Raw genomic sequence first — 27,195 nt, forward strand, 5'->3', positions numbered from 1 at the left:
CTACCGTTGTGCTCTTTCGGCATTCTGTGAAGAGTCGTGGATGTCCAACGGCTAATGCCTTGTGGTAGTTTCACTGCCCTACCTCTTTCCGTAGATGTTCACAACAGTAGCGTATTCACAACTTCTCCGTTTTCGAGATACTCGTTCACAGGCTCTGCTTAATAATAATCTGCCCTCTGTCAAAGTCCCTTATCTCAATGGATTTCGGCATTTGCAGCACATATCTTCGCTAGGATATCTCCCGGCCGTGTCTGCTCCGCTTACATACATTTGTTAATGCGTTACGTGTCCGCCGCATTACCAGGCGGCACGCAACGTTGTGGTCTGCAGTGGTCATCATGTTGAAGCTTTTAAAAAAAAAAAAAAAAAAAAAAAAAAGATGTGAGGTCCGCCAGTTATGCAAAACACTGTTTTTCTCAGTACCCAAACACGTTTCGGCACCACTGTGCCATCATCAGTGGGTTTTCGTTTTTTTATTTATTCTGCAATGTGAACATTTTGTTAAATGATTATTAAATTATGTGCATTTTGACTTCAAACAACAGATCCTTCTAAGGAAGCACACAGAAAACACACCACACACACACACACACACACACACACACACACACACACACACACACACACACATAAAGATAAAGTGCAAAAAAAATTCAAAGAGACAACACGCACAGTTAACGAAGCACACACACGTACACACACACACACACACACACACACACACACACACACACACACACACACAAAGATAAAATGCAAACAAAATTCAAATTTGGCGCCGAACTCTCTGGTGAACAAATGAACACTGACTGGGCAGGGACACATAAGAAAACCACAATCACACTGTGTTCTGGTCTAGTGAAAAAATATTTTACTACGTTATTTGTGGAAAATACTTGTCATAGTTACGTATGCATCACAACATCTCAGCATGATGTGGAGAATGGAAGCGCTTGCCACACGAAAACGTATGTAAATACGAAAATAGGCGCGAAAACATCGCGAAAAACTAAATTACATTCTAGAAGACAGATTAACTCCCAGCAAAAAACTTTCTCATCAACATCGTTTGGTTGCGGATGACAAGCTACCTGTAGTAATTAACACAAAAGTGATCCAGAAAGTTAATGCTCACCAAATGTAAAGGTATTTACATAAAGAAATGATCTGTTGTTTGAAGTAAATATGCACATAATTTTATAATCATTTAACAAAATGTTCACATTGCAGAATAAATAGAAAACCGAAAACCCACTGATGATGGCACAGTGGTGCCGAAACATGTTTGGGTACTGAGAAAAACGGTGTTTTGCATAACTGGCGGACCTTACATTCAAAAATTTTTAACTGCAAACACGGCCAATACAAGGAGCTGCATATCAAAAGATGGATGTTTAAGTATTATTCACCGAGAACATCGACCGACCACTGCTTTTGGATCAGAGAAAGATCAGGCGCAGAATGACCAACGTGGTTGTCCGTAGATTAAAGAACAATATCTAAGCACAGGTACTGCATTCTTAGAAATGCTAAGAAGTTTTGCTCTTAAAAATGTGAAGTTGGTAAACTGGTCAGAGTCGTCCACACAATCATTGAGTAAACATCCTGACACGGAAACTGGACACGCGAAAATACTAAACTCCGTCTTCTGAAATCAGTTCAGTACGGAGTGTCGTAGTATAACTGACGTTCACAAATGCGGTCACAGGGTAGGATAGAAGCGAAAGGCGACTGTACGTGACAGGATATCGCTACTGGTCTTCCAACATACCAGCCATTTTACATAAAGGCCTCCTCAAGGCTGCCATGTTCTTGAGCTGGTGCAACGCTGCTGTTCACTGCATACTTTCTACTGCCACCTCCTCAGCTAACAATAGCTTGTTGTTCCGACCTTCTCGTATCTCTCCGGTTCCAGCAAAGAACTTCGTTGGTCCACCTACTATTCAGTCTTCTGGCTACATTTCCCGTCCATTTCTATTACATTTTCAATGACGTAATACACTACTGGCCATTAAAATTGCTACACCACGAAGAAATGCAGATGATAAACGGGTATTCATTGGACAAATATATTATACTAGAACTGACATGTGATTACATTTTCACGCAATTTGTGTGCATAGATCCTGAGAAATCAGTACCCAGAACAACCACCCTTGGCCGTAATAACGGCCTTGATACGCCTGGGCAGTGAAACAAACAGAGCTTTGATGGCGTGTACAGGTACAGCTGCCCATGCAGCTTCAACACGATACCACAGTTCATCAAGAGCAGTGATTGGCGTATTATGACGAGCCAGTTGCTCGGTCACCATTGCCCAGACGTTTTCAGTTGGTGAAAGATCTGGAGAATGTGCTGGCCAGGGCAGCAGTCGAACATTTTCTGTATCCAGAAAGGCCCGTACAGGACCTGCAACATGTGGTCGTGCATTATCCTGCTGAAATGTAGGGTTTCGCAGGGATCGAATGAAGGGTAGAGCCACGGGTCGTAAAAAATCTGAAATTTAACGTCCACTGTTCAAAGTGCCGTCAGTGCGAACAAGAGGTGACCGAGACGTGTAACCAATGGCACCCCATACCATCACGCCGGGCGATACGATAGTATGGCGATGACGAATACACGCTTCCAATGTGCGTTCACCGCGATGTCGCCAAACACGGATGCGACCATCATCATACTGTAAACAGAACCTGGATTCATCCAAAAAAAATGACGTTTTGCCATTCGTGCACCCAGGTTCGTCGTTGAGTACACCATCGCAGGTGCTCCTGACTGTGATGCAGCGTCAAGGGTAGCCGCAGCCATGGTCTCCGAGCTGATAGTCCATGCTGCTGCAAACGTCGTCGAATTGTTCTTGCTGATGGTTGTTGTCTTGCAAACGTCCCCATCTGTTGACACAGGGATCGAGACGTGGCTGCACGATCCGTTACAGCCATGCGGATAAGGTGCCTGTCATCTCCACTGCTAGTGATACGAGGCCGTTGGGATCCAGCACGGCGTTCCGTATTACCCTCCTGAACCCACCGATTCAATATTCTGCTAACAGTCATTGGATCTCGACCAACGCGAGCAACAATGTCGCGATACGATAAACCGCAATCGCGATAGGCTACAATCCGACCTTTATCAAAGTCGGAAACGTGATCGTACGCATTTCTGCTCCTTACACGAGGCGGCACAACGTTTCACCAGGCAACGCCGGTCAACTGCTGTTTGTGTATGAGAAATCGGTTGGAAACTTTCCTCATGTCAGCGCGTTGTAGGTGTCCGCCACAGGTGCCAACCTTGTGTGAATGCTCTGAAAAGCTAATCATATGCGTATCACAGCATCTTCTTCCTGTCGGTTAAATTGCGCCATCGGAAGCCTGTCTCTCAAAACTGTATTTTGTTTATTAAAACAATTCCAAGCTACTTTTCAATCTTCTGTCTACAGTCGTCTCTTGCTAATTCAAATTTAAGAAGTCGTATTTTTGGGTAAACGTAAACAGTAATCTGGACCCTTGAAAAACCAAAATAAATTGAAGAAATCATTATGTGTTTTGGTACACTCGATAAACAGAAGCGATTGGCGTGGTATATCGCCCGCAAACTATCTGTAATTCGAAGTTAGGGCCTTCAAACGACATGCTTCCGTACTCGTTTAGTCTTTCAGCTCTTGGGACTCATTCGTTTATTCAACAACGCATAATGTACTACAGTACACTAATCAACTGTAAAAATGACTTCAAACAAGTACAAGTGTTTGACTCTTCCACGAGAGGAGGCCGTGTAATGTGAAGTGAGGTAAAGGATGTAGCGAAAACTTTCAGGCTTCCGTCACTCACACTGTCAACAATCCTACACCAGAAAGATTAGATTGCTGCAAACGTATCATACGGATGGAGGAAAGCGACCTGGCAAGATGAGTTTCTGCGTCTTGGAGAATGTTTATTGAAATAGTTGTTTATAGCAGATCGTTGGAGAACGAGGGTTACAGGAAAGGGCTCTGAGCACTATGGGACTTAACTTCTAAGGTCATCAGACCCCTAGAACACAGAACTACTTAAACCTAGCTAACCTAAGGACAGCACACACATCCATGCCCGAGACAGGATTCGAACATGCGACCGTAGCGGTCGCGCGGTTCCAGACTGTAGCGCCTAGAACCGCTCGGCCACCGCGGCCGGCGAGGGTTACAGGCGATTGGAAAATGGCGTAGGTAATTCCAGTTTGTAACTAGAGTCGTGGGAAAGATGTGTGCTAGCTCTAGACCTAAATCGCTGGCGTCTGTCTTTCGTAGCACTATGGAACACGTCCTATGACCAAATCGGCTTTGAAGTTTCCTTTGCGGAAATTAACAGGCGAGCCTGCATTAGCAGAGATAGCGGATACCGTTCCCACGCAACACTAAATACTTTTTGCTTGCCACACATTCCACGGATGCAACTACATTTGCAAACAGCCACAGGGACGTTAAATAATAATGCAACTCATTTTTTTCTGACAGCAGGTTCGTATTAGTCACGATTCCAATGTACCATATTGTTCCGCACTCTTATGGCTACAGAACCCTATTTTCAACATAATCTCCGTTCAATGCGAAGGCTTTACGCCACCTTACTGGGAGGGCCTGTATGTCCACATCGTACCACTATTCTAGTCGACTCCCCATCATCCACATACAGTTTCCTGTGGAGTGCATCCTTCATTGGGCCAAACAGATGGAAGTCGGAAGGTGCGAGTTCTGGGCTGTAGGGAGGATGCTTAAGAACGGTCTAATGAGGCTCAGTCAGTTTCTCTCGGGTGTGTCAGCCCCAAGGTCCTACCAACACAGGAAACTTTAGCGACAGCGCCGGACATTTGCACAAGCCCCGCCCATTTACCCCCCTCCACACCTACGCCCCGCCACACGAACCAAGAGCGCATCAATATGATCTTTGGTAGTCCTCATCGCTGTCGTGTTTTTGTTCGTCGTTTTTTGTTTTACCGCGGTTGTTCATACTAGCAGTGTTGTGCTGTTAGTACTTCTTAGCAGTTTGTGTAATACTGTCAAAATGAAACATAGATATGCACTCTCAATAAAGTTATCATACACAAGGTACCTAATCTTGAATGTTGTGGGCAACTGCTGTCAAAACTGATATCTAACAGACATTAAAGTACGATAACATGTGTTGGAATGACACTGACGAAATTATGTACATATGTTTAACAATATGCAGCTCTAAAGCTCTCAAACACTGAAGAAGAAGAACTCAAAGTAATCTCGTGTATGCTATAAGCAAGCAGTCATAAGGGTTCATAAGTAAAAATTCACCCATTACACAGGCAAATATTAATGAAGAATGTCACTGTATAAATATCAGACTGTTTGCATTACGCATTTCTACATTATCCCCTCTTATATTCTTTAGTCTTAATGAGGTAATCAGAAACAAACCAAGATATCGACTTTGCCTTGTTTATGCACAACATTGACTTTAGACAATCGAGATAATGGACAGCATCCTTGGTGATAGTACCAATTAATATTTCCCAACAGAATTTCTTCCACTACGCGAGGTGACGGAAATTTGCGCTCACTGCAGTTAACAAATATCAGATTTTTTGATATAGTGCAGATGAAAGCTCACGAAATAAGAAAGACAGAGTGGATACCATTTTTATTTTTCATTCTTATTGATGATTGTTCAACTCGCATATTCAATGAACATATTTCTAATTCTTTTCACAATGGTACCGGAAAAACTGTATTTCGTACTAACTACTGGTTTTCTCCCTTGATATGACTGGCATATCTGTGATAGGAACAACTTTGATGTTGGAACATGCGGCAGACCATGCGCGAAGCTTAGGATATGGATTGGTGTGGAGGGGGGTGATTGGGCGGGACTTGTGCACCGTCCGGGGCTGTCGCTAACGTTACGTTACGAACACAGACGTCCTGTTGTGCAGCGAGGTGTTTGTGATCCGTCGATCACCTCGAATGGAGTATCAGCACATTCCAACACTGCAGGAGTCAGCCGTGAGCGGCGGGCCGGCATGCTGGAGATAGGACAGGTTTGCGCGACCTTGATGCGATGATGGCAGACGTCTCGCCCAAAGACTCGCCGTGCTTTTGTTCATTACCTCTTTTTCCATAGACATTTAGCAAGCGCCTATGAATGTCTGGAATGCTCTGGTTTCTCCTTCAAATGAAATTCAGTGACAGCTTTCTGACTGGAACGCACCGCTATTATAAACACTATTGTGAAGGGAACGTACAGCGAAGCCACCTGTTGACACTTCGTGGAAATATAGCGGCTGAAGCGGGGACATTCCATGACGCCCCACAACAAATTGCTGGCCGATAGAAAAACAATGTGTTGCTTTACTTACTGAACCCCCCTCGTACAATACCCGACGCAATGAAGTTCATACTTACAATTTCTAACAGCCTATGGTGGACATCTGAAATGGTTTCAGCATTCACAAATTACGTCGAGGCTGTCGAACCACACATGAACAAACTAAGTTCTGTGTCCGCGGTGTCTCATTGAGTAACGGCGTTTGACACCGTTGATAGTGATCCTTCTCTTGATGTTATTCAAGGAAAGCAGACTACTGCTGACACAAGGTTTACACCTTCTCTCAACATCATACAACAGAAACATCTCACAACACAACACCACTCACACACACTACACTCTATTACAAACACAACATGACACAATACATACGGCAAATTACAATCACGTACACTCAACTGACAAAGACGCAATTGTCACGCATCACGACAAAAGAGGGCGACTTCCCCCTCGAGGTCTCTGTTGTGACTTGGCAAGACAGCCAAGTCACTAGGCGAGGAAGCCGAAATGCACGCGTTTACGCTCACGCAGACTGGCGTGAGGTCTGGAACATTACAAGGAATTAGAGTAGCCAAAAATAGTACATAGCTTCTGGAATACTTAACTTTAATTCATAATTGTATAACATCGCTCTTGATTGTATAGAAGTATAATAGTAATATATCAAAGGATAATGGCGCCTTGCTAGGTCGTAGCAAATGACTTAGCTGAAGGCTATGCTAACTATCGTCTCGGCTAATGAGAGCGTAATTTTCAGTGAACCGTGGCTAGCAACGTCGGCTGTACAACTGGGGCGAGTGCTAGTACGTCTCTCTAGACCTGCCGTGTGGTGGCGCTCGATCTGGTATCACTGACAGTGGCGACACGCGGGTCCGACGTATACTAACGGACCGCGGCCGATTTAAAAGTCGGGAACACAAGCCTCTCCATCGTGTTCTGTCTTTCCACCATTCCCCCTCTTCCACCTTCGTCCAGTTCTCTCCTCTTCTCGTCACACATTCCTTCGCTCCCTTCACCCATCTATCTCCTGGTCTTCCCCTGGGCCTCTTCCCCTCCAGTTGCATATCGAACATCCTCTTTGGAATTCTTCCCTCATCCATTCTCTTCATGTGTCCATACCACTGCAGTCTTGATTTTTCTATCCTGTCCTGTACTGTACTGGTTCCTCCTTTAGTCTTTCCCTCACATACACATTTCGCAATCTGTCTCGTCTTGTTACACTCAACCTGCTCCTCTGGAACTTCATTTCACTAGCTTGTATTCTACTTTTGTCGCTTTTGTGCATTACCAATGTCTCACCTCCTTGCTCCAAATAAGCCCCCTAATGCATTTGAAGAACTGCCCTGCTTTTCTGCACCTTTCATTTATTTCCATTGCGTTTCCCCCCTTACTTTCAATCATGCTTCCCAGGTACTTGAAGTTCTCTACCACTTGTAGTTTTTCCCCTCCACAAGTTATATCCACATTTGGCCTATTCTTCTTCCTTGTTGTGACAATTATTTCACTTTTCTTTGCAGAGAAATGCATTCCATATTGTGCTGCCGTTGCCTCCCATACATCTAACTGCTCTTGCACCTCCTTCTCGCAATTTCCCCATAACATCAGGTCATCGGCAAAAAGCACTGCTTTCATTATATGATCTCCAATTGCATCTGATACTTGCTGTAGGATTTCATCCATAACAATAATAAACAATTCACAATATACATAAATGAAATGAAAAGTCGTGTGGCTAGGACCTTCCGTCGGGTAGACTGTTCGCCTGGTGCAAGTCTTTCGATTTGACGCCACTTCGGCGACTTGCGCGTCGATGGGGATGAAACGATGATGATTAGGACAACACAACACCCAGTCCCTGAGCGGAGAAAATAGCCGACCCAGGCGGGAATCGAACCCGGGCCCTTAGGATTGACAGTCTGTCGCACTGACCACTCAGCTACCGAGGGCGGACAATATATACATAAATGACCTGGTGTATAACATCAGAAGTTCACTGAGGCTTTTTGTGGATGGTACTGTAGTAAGTATATAGAGAGGTTGTAACAATGGAAAATTGTACTGAAACGCAGGAGGATCTGAAACGAATTGACGCATGGTGCAGGGAATGGCAATTGAATCTCAATGAAGACAAGTGTAATGTGCTGCGAATACATAGAAAGATCCTTTAACATTTACCTACAATATAGCAGGCCAGCAACTGGAAGCAGTTAATTCCATAAATTATCTGGGAGTGGGCATTAGGAGTGAGTTAAAGTAGAATGATCATGTGAAGTTGATAGTCGGTAGATCAGATGCTACACTGAGATTCATTGGAAAATCCTAAGGAAATGCAATCCGAAAACAAAGGAAGTAGGTTACAGTACACTTGTTCGCCCACTGCTTGAATATTGCTCACCAGTGTGGGATCCGTACCAGATATGGTTGATAGAAGAGATAGAGAAGATCCAATGGAGAGCAGCGCGCTTTGTTACAGGATCATTTAGTAATCGCGAAAGCGTTACAGAGATGATAGATAAACTCCAGTGGAAGACTCTGCAGGTGAGACGCTCAGTAGCTCGGTACGGGCTTTTGTTGAAGTTTCGAGGATATATCTTCACCGAGGAGTCAAGCAGTATATTGCTCCCTCCTACGTATGTCTCACGAAGAGACCATGAGGATAAAATCAGAGAGATTATATCCCACACAGAGGCATACTGACAATCTTTCTTTCCATGAACAATACGAGACTGGAATAGAAGGGAGAACCGATAGAGGTACTCAAGGCACCCTCCGCCACACACCGTCAGGTGGCTTGCGGAGTATGGATGTACAGGGCTATTACAAATGATTGGAGCGATTTCACAAATTCACTGTAGCTCCATTCATTGACATATGGTCACGACACACTACAGATACGTAGAAAAACTCAAAGTTTTGTTTGGCTGAAGCCGCACTTCAGGTTTCTGCCGCCAGAGCGCTCGAGAGCGCAGTGAGACAAAATGGCGACAGGAGCTGAGAAACCATATACCGTGCTTGAAATGCACTCACATCAGTCAGTCATAACAGTGCAACGACACTTCAGGACGAAGTTCAACAAAGATCCACCAACTGCTAACTCCATTCGGCGATGGTATGCTCAGATTAAAGCTTGTGGATGCCTCTGTAAGGGGAAATCAACGGGTCGGCCTGCAGTGAGCGAAGAAACGGTTGAACACGTGCGGGCAAGTTTCACGCGTAGCCCGCGGAAGTCGACGAATAAAGCAAGCAGGGAGCTAAACGTACCACAGCCGACGGTTTGGAAAATCTTACGGAAAAGGCTAAAGCAGAAGCCTTACCGTTTACAATTGCTACAAGCCCTATCACCCGATGACAAAGTCAAACGCATTGAATTTTCGGCGCGGTTGCAACAGCTCATGGAAGAGGATGCGTTCAGTGCGAAACTTGTTTTCAGTGATGAAGCAACATTTTTTCTTAATGGTGAAGTGAACAGACACAATGTGCTAATCTGGGCGGTAGAGAATCCTCACGCATTCGTGCAGCAAATTCGCAATTCACCAAAAGTTAACGTGTTTTGTGCAATCTCACGGTTTAAAGTTTACGGCCCCTTTTTCTGCTGCGAAAAAAACGTTACAGGACACGTGTATCTGGACATGCTGGAAAATTGGCTCATGCCACAACTGGAGACCGATAGCGCCGACTTCATCTTTCAACAGGATGGTGCTCCACCGCACTTCCATCATGATGTTCGGCATTTCTTAAACAGGAGATTGGAAAACCGATGGATCGGTCGTGGTGGAAATCATGATCAGCAATTCATGTCATGGCCTCCACGCTCTCCCGACTTAACCCCATGCGATTTCTTTCTGTGGGGTTATGTGAAAGATTCAGTGTTTAAACCTCCTCTACCAAGAAACGTGCCAGAACTGCGAGCTTGCATCAACGATGCTTTCGAACTCATTGATGGGGACATGCTGCGCCGAGTGTGGGAGGAACTTGATTATCGGCTTGATGTCCGCCGAATCACTAAAGGGGCACATATCGAACATTTGTGAATGCCTAAAAAAAACTTTTCGAGTTTTTGTATGTGTGTGCAAATCATTGTGAAAATATCTCAAATAATAAAGTTATTGTAGAGCTGTGAAATCGCTTCGATCATTTGTAATAACCCTGTAGATGTTTTCCTAGGGTTATGTTGACTAAGAAAGTACGGATCGGAACACACAATCCAAAAGGCAAGAGGGCATGAGAGGTAGGGGGCAAGAGATGTGACTTTCTGCACTTTCTAGAGCGTTCGTAATACGAGGGTTCTGTTTTTGTGTTTTTACCGCGGCATTTTTTGGCCACAAATAGTTCTGTTTCTAAAGCATTGACCTTTAATACTTGTACCCTTTTCGTACATTTGAACCACGTTTTTCCCAGTCTTTCTTAGTAACTCAAAAACGTTTTTGTGCAAATATCGCTAACTGAGCGGGATATGCTTTCTCTTCACATTTTAAGAAACATTTGAATTCAAAATGGATTCATTAAATAGTAATATAGACGAACTGAGATGTCATATCAATGTGATACTAAAATATTTAATAAAATCTTCGATTTGTTAAGTTTATTTGATAAACTGTATGAAAAATAGTGAATACTTACGTCCAATACCTGGTAAAAGTACACAGAAAAAAAAAAAAAAAATGCTGAAAGGACCAACATATCGGGGAAATGTGTCATAACATCTACACAGGATGTCCGAGGAGGAATGATCAGTAATCAGGGATATGACAACAACTATCATTTTACGCAAAAAAGTCTAATTTATTGCATGTTAAATGTTAGTTGAATTCGAAGACAAGAACATAAATGCAGTAAGACAAAACAATTTATATAATACAGTTCTTTCTAGCAGTACGAATGGAACTACTCGTAAACTGCAAGTGGTACACTCGAAAAAACGAGAGACGTCTTAATGAGACTAACCCCTGCGAAATTCTGCGTTAGCGCTTTTTTCCGCCAACTCCTAATATCGATAATGTGTTTACGATAAATCATTGTCATCTCCACATAGTGTCACGCTAATAGGTTCACCAAAACACAACTCAATGCTCATTTCCGAAGGGGCTCGTGTGAGATGTGGATTACTGATATTGCGCCGACAGATTTCAAGTTTTCTTTTCGGCTTCACGTTTTCACACTGACGAAAGACACGTATTAGTCGGAATTCCACGCACAGCGTTTTAAGACAGGAAAGTACCCACGTTTGTCCGACGGTATGAAAAGTGATTTACTTCTAGCGGTGACTAAGGTGGTAAGCAGGCGGATGAGTATGTATCTCATACAATACATGTTTCCCGGCTACGTGTTCTCTTCCCGTTTGCCGCTCTAGATAAACGTAACTACCTGGCTATTCCCTGTAGCCGGCTTGAGTGGCCGAGCGGTTCTAGGCGCTTCAGTCTGGAACCGCGCGGCAGCTACGGTATCAGGTTCGAATCCTGCCTCGGGCATGGATGTGTGTGGCGTCCTTAGGTTAGTTAGGTTTAAGTAGTTTTAAGTTCTAGGGGACTGATGACCTCAGAAGGTAAGGCCCATAGTGCTCAGAGCCATTTGAACCATTATTCCTTGTACTTCTCACTTCATTCCCTCTTCATTCATTCTTGACAAATCTGTGCATGCATGAGATAGGTGTTTGGGGACCATGACAGGACGGCCACTGTACAGATATCTTATCTCGAAGCTTCCGCCGGGTAACAAAACTGGCTCTAAATCCAGTTCACTGTAAAGCTGCGCGCTTCACACGACATGATAATCTAGTGAAGTTCCAGCATGATTTTTATGATTCACATATGAAGTCAGTCATGTCATACAGAAGCCTAGGAGAAGCACTGCGTAGAAGAATGGAGCATAGCGACCACAGTTACATTCACATACAGAACAAACGTGAAGCTGCAGTTCAGCGACAGAGTACCACGACACTGCATTATGTCCACAAGAGAAACGGCTGACCATATGGTGTACGATTTATGTTGCAATGCTATTCGATGGAATGACTCCACATCGCGTTGGTCTAATAGGGCTACCGGAATTTACAACAGTGGCAAAATGTGCAGCATAGTTAGCACGATTTCTCAACGGCTTGCGCTCTCTTAACGACGTTCAGCAGGCTGGTAACCAATAATGGCGGGAAATTATACACTACTGGCCATTAAAATTGCTACACCAAGAAGAAATGCAGATGATAAACGGATATTCATAGGACAAATAGATTATACTAGAACTGACATGTGATTACATTTTCACGCAATTTGGATGCATAGATCCCGAGAAATCAGTACCCAGAACAACCACCTCTGGCCGTAATAACGGCCTTGATACTTTTTTTTTGTCCAAGGTTGACAACTGCAACATTGAGGAACGCGTTAACAGCCATGGCCCTCGTGGTTAAGTGGGTACGGTATTGGACTGTGAAGCGCGCGAGCTAGAAATCCCTTTGTGCCATTTATTTCTATTTCTTCTTTTTTTCATAACTTCATGAACTGTCTCTTTGGTCACTGAAACGCTTTTTTTTTCTCTTTCTGTAGTCTTGGCAGTTGTCATACTATACCTTGGTTATAGAATAATGTGGTAAGAATACAAGTAAATGTGATGAATAGTGAGAGCAGATGAGATACCACATAGAAGTCTCACGGAAATGAAAACGAATAAATGGATGTGAACTGTGTTACAACATAGGAATCCGAGGGTCAAAACTTCCAAAACGGAACGCAATTTCAAAAACGTTAAAAACATATGTCTTGACACAGCACACAGAAACTGTGTGATTGTGAAACTGTTGCATTCATTAGTTGCAGCTTATGTGACGAACTTTTATGTTTTCATCATTTCCTTGGGAGTGATCACATTCACAAGCAAAGTAAGCACTCCCTCTTCAGGCCACTTTTGGCCCATCGGTACCATCCTCAGCTGAGGATGCCGATAGGATGGGTGTGTGGTCAGCACACCGCTCTCCCGGTCGTTATGATGGTTTTCTTCGACCGGAGCCGCTACTATTCGGTCGATTAGCTCCTCAATTGGCATCAAAAGGCTGAGTGCATCCCGAAAAATGGCAACAGCGTATGGTGGCCCAGATGGTCACCCATCCAAATACCGGCCACGCCCGACAGCGCTTAGCTTCAGTGATCTGACGGGGATCGGTGAATCCACTGCGGTAAGGCCGCTGCCGACATTCATATTCATGCGAACGCCAACGCCTAAAGCTGACAAGGAGGCTTATCTAAATCACTCACCAGGCGTACAAATTAGGTCCTACCGTATGACACACGTACTAATGTCGTGCACGACACTTCAGACGTGTTTTCCGGTGGAGGATTCGGTTGACTTGTCGCCTTATCATCAAAGGTTTGCGATTCCCATTCGAAAGCCTTTTCCGTCTGCTAATACAATAGTTGTGAATAATCAACTGTCATTATAGGTGCCTTCTTTATAGCTCGCTGTTGCAAACGGACGTTACACCACGACACAAACACAAATGCAAATACAGCGAAAAACACAGTTCAGCGAACCTTCTTCCTGCTTGATTTGTGTTCAGTTTTTGACGGGCTATCCATTGGGCCCTCTTACCAGTAAATCTGAGGGGGGTGCTATGTGGAGTTCCCCTTCTTCGCAAAGAACGAAAGGCTTGAAGGACTATGTAGAACGAAACCTGAAGACAATGTTACGGATACTGCGAGAAGAATTTCACACAACACTGAAAGAACTAAGTCGAAACGAGCAAATAGAGTAAATGGCATTCCCTCAGAGTTAGAAAGACCTTCGGGAGAACAAGCTACGACAAAACTTTCACGTGGCGTTGCAAGACAGACACAAAACCCCAATACTACAATGAGTATGTAATAATTCCAAATTCTGAAGAAGGTAGTTGCGAGCAGCTGTGAATATTATTGAACCACCAGTTTTTTAAGTCGTGGGTACTATATTCACGAGACGAATTATTCACAGACTAACTAAAACAGACGTAGCGCCAGATATATGAACATTAGTTCAAGTTGCTGAGGAATATAGGTAAACCCGAGCCAAGATACTGTTAGAATATGGACTGGAAGAAAGGTACGCCTGAATTTATGGTATCTGTAGGTTTACAGAAACTGTCCGAAGATGTTGACTGAGTTAGGCTCGAGGTCTCGCTGAAACACGGATAAAGTACAGGGAGCGAAAGGTTATCTTCAACTTGCAGGAGAGCCAGAATGAGGCACTAGGTGAAAAGGGAGTGAAACAGACAAATAGTAGTTACGACTTTAAATCACAGTTTTCAATAAAATATCTACTGCTCTAGCTGTGGTCAAAATCAATATAATTATGTTTTTGAGACGAAATATTGATTAAGTCTATTTCAGTCATATCGTTATGGAAGCAGTGTGCGTGCACATTATTGACTTTAAAAATTTTAAAAGCCTTGCCATTCAATTCGTTATTTGCAGTCTACAATGTATTAAATTACACTACTTGCCATTAAAATTGCTACACCAAGAAAAAACGCAGATGATAAACGGGTATTCATTGGACAAATATATTATACCAGAACTGACATGTGATTACATTTTCACGCAATTTCGGTGCATAGATCCTGAGAAATCAGTACCCAGAACAACTACCTCTGGCCGTAATAACGGCCTTATTACGCCTGGACATTGAGTCAGACAGAGCTTGATGGCGTGTACAGGTACAGCTGCCCATGCAGCTTCAACACGATACCACAGTTCATCAAGAGTAGTGACTGGCGTATAGTGATGAGCCAGTTGCTCGGCCACCACTGACCAGACGTTTTCAGTTGGTGAGAGATCTCGAGAATGTGCTGGCCAGGACAGCAGTCGAACATTTTATGTATCCAGAAAGGCCCGTACAGGACCTGCAACATGCGGTCGTGCATTATCCTGCTGAAATGTAGGGTTTCTCAGGGATCGAATGAAGGGTAGAGCCACGGGTCGTAACAAATCTGAAATTTAACGTCCACTGTTCAAAGTGCCGTCAATGCTAACAAGAGGTGATCGAGACGTGTAACCAAAGGCACCCCGTACCATCACGCCGGGCGATACGATAGTATGGCGATGACGAATACACGCTTCCAATGTGCGTTCACCGCGATGTCGCCAAACACGGATGCGACCATCATGATGCTATAAACAGAACCTGGATTCATCCGAAAAAATGACGTTTTGCCATTCGTGCACCCAGGTTCGTCGTTGAGTACACCATCGCAGGCGCTCATGTCTGTGATGCAGCGTGAAGGGTAAACGCAGCCATGGTCTCCGAGCTGATGGTCCATGCTGCTGCAAACGTCGTCGAACTGTTCGTGCAGATGGTTGTTGTCTTGCAAACGTCCCCATCTGTTGACACAGGGATCGAGACGTGGCTGCACGATCGGTTACAGCCATGCGGATAAGATGCCTGTCATCTCGACTGCTAGTGATACGAGGCCGTTGGGATCCAGCACGGCGTTCCGTAGTACCCTCCTGAACCCACCGATTCCATATTCTGCTAACAGTCATTGGATCTCGACCAACGCGAGCAGCAATGTCGCGATACGATAAACCGCAATCGCGATAGGCTACAATCCGACCTTTATCAAAGTCGGAAACGTGATTGTACGCATTTCTGCTCGTTACACGAGGCATCACAACGTTTCACCAGGCAACGCCGGTCAACTGTTGTTTGTGTATAAGAAATCGGTTGGAAACTTTCCTCATGTCCGCACGTTGTAGGTGTCGCCACCGGCGCCAACCTTGCTTGAACGCTCTGAAAAGCTAATCATTTGCATATCACAGCATCTTCTTCCTGACGGTTATATTTCGCGTCTGTAGCACGTCATCTACGTGGTGTAGCAATTTTAATAGCCAGTAGTGTATTATAGACAACATTAGGTGTTTCATGTTTGTATGATGTGTAAATGTACGTAAATCAATGACAAAAAGAGAAATCAGGGTAAAAATGTATCTACTGGAATTTCAAGCAAATTGGCACGCTAACGAAAATGCATAATTTGTCAAACTGGGCTGTGTTCATTTCCAGACGGTAATCTTTCGAGTCGTTTGTTTTTTTTATATCTGTAAACTAATTTCTTTACGAAAATCAGTTTTCGCTGACCGTACATGCAAGACAGTCGGCTTGGCCCCTTTCCGAACGGGTACCTTAAGGCTTTTCCTCGATTTCTGCCTTAAGTATTTTAGTTCATAGTTTTGAGTAACCCAAGTTTCATCCAAACAGAATATAGGTCGCATGTCACCTGAAGCACGCAGCGAAAACATCGTCCCTGAAAATTTATTTCTGGAGGCCACTATGTTGTTGCGTTCAAGTAAAAATTGTCTATCGTCATTCTGACGCTTGTATTTAAATCCTATATCTTTTAATATGCGGCTCACAGATCTAGTGAAGTTTCTATTTTCAAATAACTTTTTTCTCAGTTTTTCCGATGTTTGGTACTCTCCATCGTGAAATTCAGTGACTGTCCTTCTGACAACGTCTTTATCGAAGTCGTTTAGTTTGGTAAAGAGCTCTGTGTTCAGTTTTTTTCCTTAGAGAATTGAACGTTGGTGATTGTCCCTCACGACACGCGCACTAGATAGTTTTTAAACCAGCTTCAGAAGCTGCATCACAAATAACCTGTACGATAGGAAAGTTTTTTCTTACGATGGTTGATTTTTTTCGGTAACACGATCATTGCATTTCTTGATATCATTGCTGTTGATTATGCCTACCTTATGCAAATAATTCCTATTGGCTATTCGATGTTTTAAATATTTATAGATTATGGATTCGCTTTGCTGCAGAAACTCAGTTGCCTTTTTCAGCCGCATTGCTATCAAAGTGCATCTTGTTGGAATTGTTCGGAAACACCACTTACATGGCACAAGGGGAAATCTCTCTTCGTGCTTTTCTATTTTCAGGTTACACAAGCACTTCAACTCAGTAAATAAAATGGAAAAAATAATGTCACAAGATACACTTTTTTACTTCGAGTCAAACTGTCGAAAGTAATAACTCAATAAAAAGTGGATAACGAGATCTGCGCGAAGATCTACACACTGCTTCGCTACTGACGCTGAAACTAGGCAACTACGGACGCTCAGCGTTGCCATTTTAGGATGTTAGCGAGCGCTACGCGAGAATAGGAGCGCTTGCTGGCATTCGCCAGTCCAGTACGTCTAGCCAGGGCTTTGGTTAACACAAGAGTAATAGTGCTCCACAGCAATTAGCGCAAAGAACATGAAAATTGTGAAGAAAAACGTTCGTAACTTGATAATATGCTTATGTTTCGTAAGTGAATTCATAATGCGACCTCTAGCACGTGACATGAAAATTGTGAAGAAAAACGTTCGTAACTTGATAATATGCTGATGTTTCGTAAGCGAGTTCATAATGCCACCTCTAGCACGTGACCAGATGGCAGGAATCTTTAGATTCAAACCAAGAACTCGAATAAATGTACGTAGTCACAAATTACGTTAAAAAATTAGACAAACTCTTTTCTAATCTAAAACTATCGCATTTCAAAACAAAACTGAATTATTCTAGATTCCACTAACGATGCCCGTAACTAAAGGAAAAGCGAAACGTGTCTGGAACAAATAAAATACACTGCTGCAAGAAATGTAGTTTTTTAAATTAAGATTTCTGTGCTTGCTGCGGTTGATGGATACGCAACGAAACTTATCACTAAACAGATTTATTGTAGTCACACAGGTGAGGTGCTGTCCCTCCCCCCGCTCCTTCCTCTTCCAACAAACTGCAGAGTGAAAATCTCATTCTGGAAACATCCCCCAGGCTGTGGCTAAGCCATTTCTCCGCAATATCCTTTCTTTCAGGAGTGCTAGTTCTGCATGGTTCGCAGGAGAGCTCTATAAAGTTTGGAAGGTAGGAGACGAGATACTGGCAGAAGTACAGCTGTGAGGACAGGCCGTGAGTCGTGCTTCGGTAGCTCAGATGGTAGAGCACTTGCCCGCGAAAGGCAAAGGTCCCGAGTTCAAGTCTCGGTCGGGCACACAGTTTTAATCTGCCAGGATGTTTCATAACCAAGGAATCCTGTTAGAAAAAAAAAGCGTGAATGTAAGAGTGACAAATCTAATTTATAGGCATTTTGGTCCTTTGCTGGGAGAAGTAGGTTTTCTTTCGTTTGTGAGCCATTCTCCTATATCATTGTGCTAGTTGCTCTGTCTGAACACAGGAAAGCCGAAAAAAACGCTATTTTTTCCGTGCCTGTGCCTTTTGTTGCCTTCTGCGACATATTGTTATTAAATTTGCTAAAAAACGTATCCTTGCTGCTGGAGGCAACCAAATTTCCCATTCTTCTAAAGTTACCAAAATAGTCGAAAAGGTCTAACTGTAGTATCTGTGGCCGGAAAATCATTGTTCATATTAGAAACAATAAATGATGTTCTACGATCCACAATGAAACAAAACAGATTTTAAAAATCGCAGTCCCAGTTGCATAATGGTTATTTATTTAATTTGTGGCGCTTTTCACTCTCACAAGAGCATCATCAGACATCTGGGGGAAAAATAAGATTCCTCAGTACAAATTTATGAGCCAGGAATCAGCTACAAACCTACGTTGTCAGTTAAATAAAGCAACAGGGAATCAGCGACCCGATTTGTGAAAAGAACTTAACCAACGACAAACTCATGGCGTAAAAACACTCGCGGACCACTGGCAAGTGAACTCTTGTGCGATTTTATTCTTTATATTACTCACACATTCTGTGAGTCGAGGTCTTTTAGCCCTTCATATACGTTCCTTTATCTCCACCCTTATTTGCGTGGTTTTTTGTGTTTGTTCCGCTCACTGCTGTTCACCTTTAAACATGTTCATGTTTATTTCTGTAGATGGATGTGTCCTGCATATTTTATTGGATGACGTGCCATTTTTGATGAATGCGGGACATTGCTGTTGGCAGTGGTCCTCGAGTGTTTTACCCGGTGGATGTGTCCTGTAAATTTTATTGGATGACGGGCTATTTTTGATGATAGTGCGACTTTCTGTACATTTACCGGTGGTCCTCAAGCGTTTTTACCCGGCGCGTTTGTCTTTGGTTGCGCTCTGTTCACAACTCTGGTTGTGGTTTCCCAGTTGCTTTATTTAACAGGCATTGAAGCTATATAGCTGATTCCTGGCTCATAAATTTGCGCCGAGCAAACTTTTTTCCCCCGGGTGTCTCATGATGCTCCTGTGATAGTGAAACGTGTCACAAACAAATAAAAAACCGTTTTGCAGCCGAGACTGTCTGTTCTTTCTTGAACGCCGGCCGCTCTGACCGAACGCTTCTAGGCGCTTCCGTCTGGAACCGCGCGACCGCTACTGTCGCAGGTTCGAATCCTGCGTCGGGCATGGATGTGTGTGATGTCCTTAGGTTAGTTAGGTTTAAGTAGTTCAAAGTTCTAGGGCACTGATGACCTCAGATGTTAAGTTCCATAGTGCTCAGAGGCATTTGAACCAATCTTTCTTGAACACCTCAAGACGTTGCTGTACCACTAGCCGATAATTGGAGTGGTGTGATTTTCATCGTTGTCTGCCTAGTCGGGCAGTACAAGAAGAGGCTCATTTATTTTATAATCTGAAGTTCAAAAGAATGAAAGCCAGCTTGAATACTGCCTAAATGTTGTTTAAGTAATAAATTTATGTCTGTCTATGTACATAGATACCTGAGGGTTAAGAATTTTAGTAGTTCTTCCCCTACCGGGTTAAGGAGCGCAAGGACAATGAAATCAAACTATGGCACATTGAGAAAGATCGCCTTAATGCCCTGGCTCTTTCGACCTATTTTAAGTTGACAAGCTTTTAATCAGATGATGTTTATGACAACACGATTCGCGTTCTGAATAAGGAGATATGGGAGAATGGCCAGCACGTAAGTAGAACCCAAGACACCGAATTAATGTACAAAAAGATGAAAGATTAGGTGTTGCATGATAAAATTACTTCTCCCTTGGCAGATATGAATTTCGCTGTTGATAAATCACTCACCACAAGAGATGAGAAACTTCAACTTAGTGTCAAAGATAGTAGTATTACACGTAAGGCAATGAATAAATCTGTCCTCTCCTTTGAACACAATGCCCTTAGATCGATCGCCAAAAAGCTTGATCAGAAAGAGGCTATTATGGTAGTAACAGACAAAGGGAACATTGTAATGTTACTCTATAGGAATCATTGTGTTGAAGAAGTGTTAAACTTTTTTTGCAGAAAATGGTATCCCTGCAATAGGATTCGATCCCACATTGGCGTACGATAAAGCCCTTAAGATCAGCTTGACGATTATCAATAAACAAATCGAAACTTCCTGGCAGATTAAAACTGTGTGTCGGACCGAGACTCGAACTCGGGACCTTTGCCTTTCGTGGGCAATTGCTCTACCGACTGAGCTACCCAACCACGACTCACACCCGTCCCCTCAGCTTTAATTCCGCCAGTACCTTGTCTCCTCTAATAAACAAATCCTCCGAATGATCTACATAAATTGGAAGTGTGCTTCGTGCGCAAGTTAAAACTCACAAACCGGGCCTTCCTGTCCGCGACATACTTAATGGAATTGGAAATCCCGGGTATCATGTTTCAAAGTTTTTACTCGGCATGTTGAAAGATAGAGTTACTTCCGTTACGCAATAGGAAGCATCTAGTTTGGTTGCTCCAAAATTGTACATTTCCGTACGGTTGTATTCTTCTTTCACTTGATGAAAAAAATATTTATACTGATGTTCCGCTTATAGAAACGATTGGTATCGTGCGGGATTCCCAGCTCAATAATCCTTCTGCATTCAGTGAAGAAGTGGACAACACTATCTCCCTTCTGGAGTTACTTCAAATTAAGCAGTTTCCATTTGATAATATTTACAAACAAGCCGACAGCCTGGCTATGGCGAGTTATCTCTCGGGCTTTCTCGCCGATATGTTCGTAAGCAACCTCGAAAACCGGTGTTTTCCCTATGTAACTGCTTCGAACTCTCACATCCTTTTTTATAGAAGGTATGTCGATGTCATATGGATCGTTTTTAAAGGCCAAGAAGTGGATATTGATGTCTTTTTATTCGAATTTAACGGCCTTCACTCTAAATTGTTTGTTACCCATGAAGCCATGGATCAGCAGTGTGCTAAATTACTTAAATTTTTCCCTCCAATTGGGTAATAATAAGGTATGTTTATATATTTATAGGAAAGCTACCACTAGCTCTTCAGTGATTCACGCTACACCAGCCCACCCAAGGTTGTGTAAGTTAAGCTTTTCTAGGTTGACTATTGCTCTAACGTTTGAAGTTTCCTTCACCTTGGAATCTATTGAAAAAGAAATTAGCTACCTTTGGAATGTCTTTATCTACATCTACATCGATACTCCGCAAGCCACCGAACGGTGCGTGGCGAAGGGTACCCTTACCACTACTTGAAATTTCCTTTCCTGTTCCACTCGCAAATAGAACGAGGGAAGAACAACTGTCTCCATCCTCCCGCATGAGCCCTACTTCCTTGTATCTTATCTCCGTGGTCCTTAGGCGCAATGTATGTTGCCGGCAGTAGAATAGTTTGGCACTCAGCTTCAAACACCGGTTCTATAAATTTGCTCAATAGGGTTTTTAGAAAAGAAAGTCGCCTTCCCCCCCAGTGATTCCCATCTCAGTTCTCGAAGCATCTTCGCAACACTTACGTGTTGTTCCAACCTACCAGTGACAGCTCGTCTCTGAAATGGTTCGTTGTCTTCCTTGAGATACAGCTTACGAATGGTTTTAGTGTGTTCTTTGATCCGTCGTTTACACAACGAATACTACGAGCGAGTGGAGCTCAAGGCCACGCGTCCACAGCCATAAACGCTGCATTTAGCTATCCCTTCTTGGACCCAGCCACAAACGATTGGCGTTGATGTGCGTTGTGCGTTTAGCTATCCCTTTTTTAGGCCCCTTTCTTATGACTTGACCACACTGTTTAGGAATACTAAGGTACGGATTGAATTCTCTAGGAAGTGTGGGAACACAGTTTTAGTTCCTCACAATGAGAAACTTAAGTCTTCCCCTTCTGCAGATTGGGAGTACACAGAATTAAGTTTCTTGACCGTGACGTGCACTATATCAACCTAACGGAGAGATTTTTTATAGCCCGTTTCAATGGGCGCCGACCACCATCCATATATGATCTCGATATTTTGCATGTTGTATAAAAAGGCAAGAAGATGAACATCCTCGAAGAACTTGAAATTTCAAAAAGAGTCTATTTTAAATGACAACTGACCTTTCATAACCAGAATTACCTGAGGCTACGATGTTACTTTTTAAATAAATGTATACTCACAAGTGGCAAAACACTGATATTTTTTAGTTGCGTTTCCTTGTTTGTATCTTACATTATGGCTCTAAGATAGTTATTACTCTGTAAACACATTCTACTTTCCCGTTTGGCGGCGCCACCTAGCGCTGGTGCAGACACTGATATTGTTTAGTTGTGTTTCCTAGTTTTTATCTTATATAATGGATGTAAGATAATCTCTGTAAACACATTCTACTTTCCCGTCCGGCGGCACCGACTAGAACCTCTTAGTAGGAGCTGTAAATGTGTGCAATAAGGACGCTTTATACACCTGACCAGTGTTGTAAACATGCCCTGCGTTTTGTTAAGAGCGAGTACGCGTAAATACAAGTAACGAGTGACTCATATATTCGATTTTATTCCTTATTTTACTCACATACTCTGTGAGCCGAGGTCTTTTAGCCCTTCATATCTGTTCCTTTATCTCCACCCTTATTTACGTGGTTTCTTAGGTTTGTTTCGCTTACCGCACTTCGCCTTGAAACATATTCTTATTTATTTCCGTAGGTGGATGAGTCTTGTATATTTTATTTTGGTGATTGCGGGACGTTCTGTGCTCTTGTCCGTGGTCCTCGAGTGTTTTTACCGGGCGAGTTTGTCTTTGGTTCCGCTCTGTTCACAACTCTGATCGTGGTTTCCCAGCGGCTCTATGTAACTGACAATACAGCTTTACAGCTGATTCCGGGCTCATTAATTTGAGCTGATGAAACCTGTTTTTCCCGGCGATGTCTAATGAGGCTCCTGTGAGAATGAAACGCATCACAAATAAATAAAAAACCATTTTGCAAGCAAGACTGCCTATTCTTTCTTGAATATCTCAAAAGGTTGCTTTACAATTAGCCGAAAGATGGAGTGGTGAGATTTCTGAAACGGATTTATGAGTAATTGCTGTGGAATCGACTTTGGCTTGCACGTTACATTTCAATGATAGAAATGAAACTGCTAACATGAAAGAAAGAGTAGCTGGCTATTAAAATTCCATACTAATGTTAGTTCTGCTTTGAAAGACGGAATAGGTTGTAAGTAGCCTGTTTGTATGTTGGCAGCGATATAGATTGTGTTAATATCGCTGACAGCACTCTGCATCCTCGGTAAGAGATTCTGTGGTTGGCCCAGGCCCCCACAACCGCACGAGTGGTCGACTGTGAAGAGCGGACAAATTGAATAGCTGGGCGGCGTAAACTGACGTGCGGAGTTCGAATGTTTACACATCGCTTTTGGTTATAAAATGCTTTCCCTTGAGTTAGGTCACAAACATAATGCCTCTTTTAAATACGTTACTACAATATACTTTTTAATTTATGAACAAACAGCAACTAGTCACTGTTTATGAATTTATCTTACGTACTACATGGAATCTGCCGTAGCTAAAAGTTATGTACTGGACCCCTGGCATTTTTCGTAGTTCATTTACGATAGATGTACGCAAAATCCATCAAAATACTCTGAAGATTTGCCCACTATATTAATAGATATTTTCTGACTCTACCTTGCTTTAGATTTTATGACAAGAAGTGCGTTATATATGGCATAGTGCTTTGGCAACTCACGACCAAATTATCAAGTTTCAACCTAATCTAGACCATGAAAACACTACCGATCAGCCAACTTTCTTCAAAATGGTCAGAACATATAAAATGGTATTCTGTCGGTCGGAAATCTTGCCTCCTGACAGCGTGTAACTATTTTTGTAACAGCTGTGGTTTTGAGAAAGGAAACCTGCAAATAATTCCACAGACATTATGCTAATACCGTGTTACAAAAACATTAAGCAAGTGCACTGACATACAAAACAACTTAAAATATTCACATATCTGTGAAATGTAATATTCGTTCCTTTCTCGAATTAATTTGTACAATTAATCGCTGCACAAGTCTTCGCTATTGTACTTCTTTTGATTGGAACGTACAGACAGTAGAATTATGAGTAACAAATACTGTATGTACGCCTCAACAAATATACAACGTTGAATCAGGGTCTTCATAAACAACAATACTACACAAAACATCAGACTACAACCACTATAATGGCGTCCAGCCGAAGGTTCAAATTATCCCGCGACTGCAGCGCCAATCAGTGGGTCTAGTTATTTTTTACAAGGTCTTTGGGTTGGCCGGACTAGCAGTTAGCGTGTGGATAGGGAAGTTTATGGTCACGGTTTTCTTAGTGGAGACTCTGTGTTGGTGGGTCACGCAATGAAAAGTGAGATGAAATTTCTTATAAGAAAATATGCAAGGCAGGATATGACAATGGATATATGGTTGATGATGATTGGGTAGCGGAATTATTGACAACTACCTAATTTTTGGAACTGGATGTCACATTAATAAGCTAAAATTTTCTAAATACATTGTTTGCTCTTCAACAAAATCTTTCTTTTGCTAACCATATGCCCCCTAGTAGTTAGAATCTTTTTATTTAGATGGTAGTTGTTGTTACTTACTGTAGTTCATGTTATGAAGATTTTCTGTGACGTAAGAGACTTGTGAAACTGAATGGGGTTTCCACTATCGGGATTCGTGATTGAAATAAGTTTCGCAATTAACAGAATTTGAGGTAGTTACATATTTCTTTGATTTCATATTTTTTGGGTTTGTATTATTGTTAGGCTTTCTTGCAATGCAAGGCAATTCTTTTGTGTTAATTATTGGAAATCATGTTGTCAATGTATAGCAGTAATATTGCGTTGGGCTTGTATATTGTGGGTAATAAATGAATAGGTTAAGTCTGAGTTGTCTTTGTCAGGGAAAATTCTGTTGGCCAGTGTTAAAAATAAATAAAGAGTTTCATGATTTGCAATTTCATCACAGCAAATGGCCCCGCGCAATACCATTTTTTAAATCGTTTTTTTAAGCGAGAAGTTAAGAGGCGTCAAGGGCAGCTGCCTTCGCCTGCGTAGGGTTTGCTCCGTAGTATTTCGTATGTAGAAAGAAAACCACGGGTTGAATGTGCGTGTGTGGATAGGGCCTCCCGACGTGTGGACGGGTCGCCCGGTGCACGTCTTCAGTTGACACCACGTCGGCGACTTGGCGTGTCGATGAGGATGAAAAGGTGCGGTTCTCGGCACTTCAGTCCGGAACCGCGTGACTGCTGCGGTCACAGGTTCGAATCCTGCCTCGGGCATGGATGTGTGTGATGTCCTTAGGTTAGTTAGGTTTCAGTAGTTCTAAGTTCTAGGGGACTGATGACCTCAGATGTTGAGTCCCATAGTGCTCAGAGCCATTTGAGGATGAAATGGTGGCGAAGACAACACCAAGACCCCGAGCGCAGAAATCTCCGACCCAGCCGAGAATCTAACTCTGACGCCTCGCACGGCATTCTGTTGCACTGACCACTGAGAGGAGGACTTGGGGATGAAAATACATGTGGTCGACCGAAGCGTCCGATCCCACCCGTCGGCTTTGATCCGTGACGTAGACTGTTGGGGTGTGTGACGTCACGACGGCGCGGAATTTAGTTTGTGAGAGCGGCATGTTTGTAGGTGTCGTTTTGATTCGATCGGTGGTGCTCTCTGGTGGTGTGTTAGGTGATGTTTTTGGTTTAGTTTGCGAGTGTGGCGTCCTGTGTGTATTTTGGTAAATTGCGTTTTTTTTATGTCTATGGTAGGTATGGATATGACAGGGTCAACAACTTACAGTTGTCGGCTATGATGGACAGTGCGTTCTCTCTAATAAAATTTCTTCAACTATTCGGATTTTTGGATGAAGTCGTGAAGTGTTCAGTATGTCGTGAAGAAATGAGGCTTACTTAAAGTTCCGGCGTCTCGGACCGTGGACGGCTGTATGTGGAGATGTCGTAAGGATAAGAGGTCAAGGGAAGTGTTCGATCCCAATTTGAGATCGGGAGCTGCTGTTGAGATATATAGGTCAAGGAAAGTGTCCGATTCCAGATTATATTGTGTTTAGTGGTATTTGGGGAGTTTTGTGGTGGTTTCTTCGTCGTTTTGCGTGGCTTTGTATGGGGGTGGGTGTCTAAATTTGTTTATATTTAATTTGTCCCCACCCAAAACCCCCCTATTTCCCACGCTTGTCCTGTTAGTGTCATTAGGCTATTTGTGGAACGTTTGTGTGTTTGTTTTTCGATAGCCCATGCTTCCTTATATAATTAGTTGTACGAACAACAAAACTCATCACATTTTTTAGAGTGATACTCTTTGCACAAAAGTTTTCCTGGTGGATCACACAGTGAACGCCCCTTATGAAGGCACGGTCAGTTTTTTCATTTTCTCCCTCAACAGCGCAACGAAACCTGATCTTTTCCCTGTAATCGCTGGTGCACCGTCTGTAGACACTGAAACTAAAGAATTCCACGACAATCCTATATTTTCAACACTTTCTTCAACACTACGTAAAATATCACCTCCGCTTGTAATGTTCTTCATGGCTACTACATCGAGGAGCTCCTCCGTCACCTGAAGATCTCTACAAACACCTCTAATAAATATGGCAAGCTGCGCTGTTCCAGTGATATCAACACTTTCGTCCAGAGCTAGAGAATACGCTATAAAATCGTTACAGTTATTTGCAAGCTGGCTCTGGGCGTCGTCTGCCATGTCCTGTATGCGACGC

At 43.0% G+C, this 27,195-nt stretch overlaps 1 protein-coding gene and 1 non-coding gene across 4 annotated transcripts in view; both read right to left on the bottom strand.

Moving 5' to 3' along the window:
• LOC124788094 (cyclic GMP-AMP synthase-like receptor) overlaps positions 1–27,195 on the bottom strand; it is a 231,461-nt gene that overhangs the window by 194,765 nt on the left and 9,501 nt on the right. For 2 of the 3 annotated variants that reach the window (XM_047255197.1, XM_047255200.1), the window contains exon 1: positions 6,719–6,864. The exons of the other annotated variant lie outside the window; for it this stretch is intronic. The gene's annotated coding sequence lies outside the window, so the exon portion shown is untranslated. Of the gene's footprint in view, positions 1–6,718; positions 6,865–27,195 lie in introns of those variants that run through there. 3 annotated transcript variants of the gene reach the window in all.
• Positions 20,635–20,709, bottom strand: Trnas-cga. The gene has a single exon. It is a non-coding gene; the product is annotated as a tRNA-Ser (tRNA).

This window comes from Schistocerca piceifrons, chromosome 3, assembly GCF_021461385.2.
Source record: "Schistocerca piceifrons isolate TAMUIC-IGC-003096 chromosome 3, iqSchPice1.1, whole genome shotgun sequence".
Lineage (NCBI taxonomy): Eukaryota > Metazoa > Arthropoda > Insecta > Orthoptera > Acrididae > Schistocerca > Schistocerca piceifrons.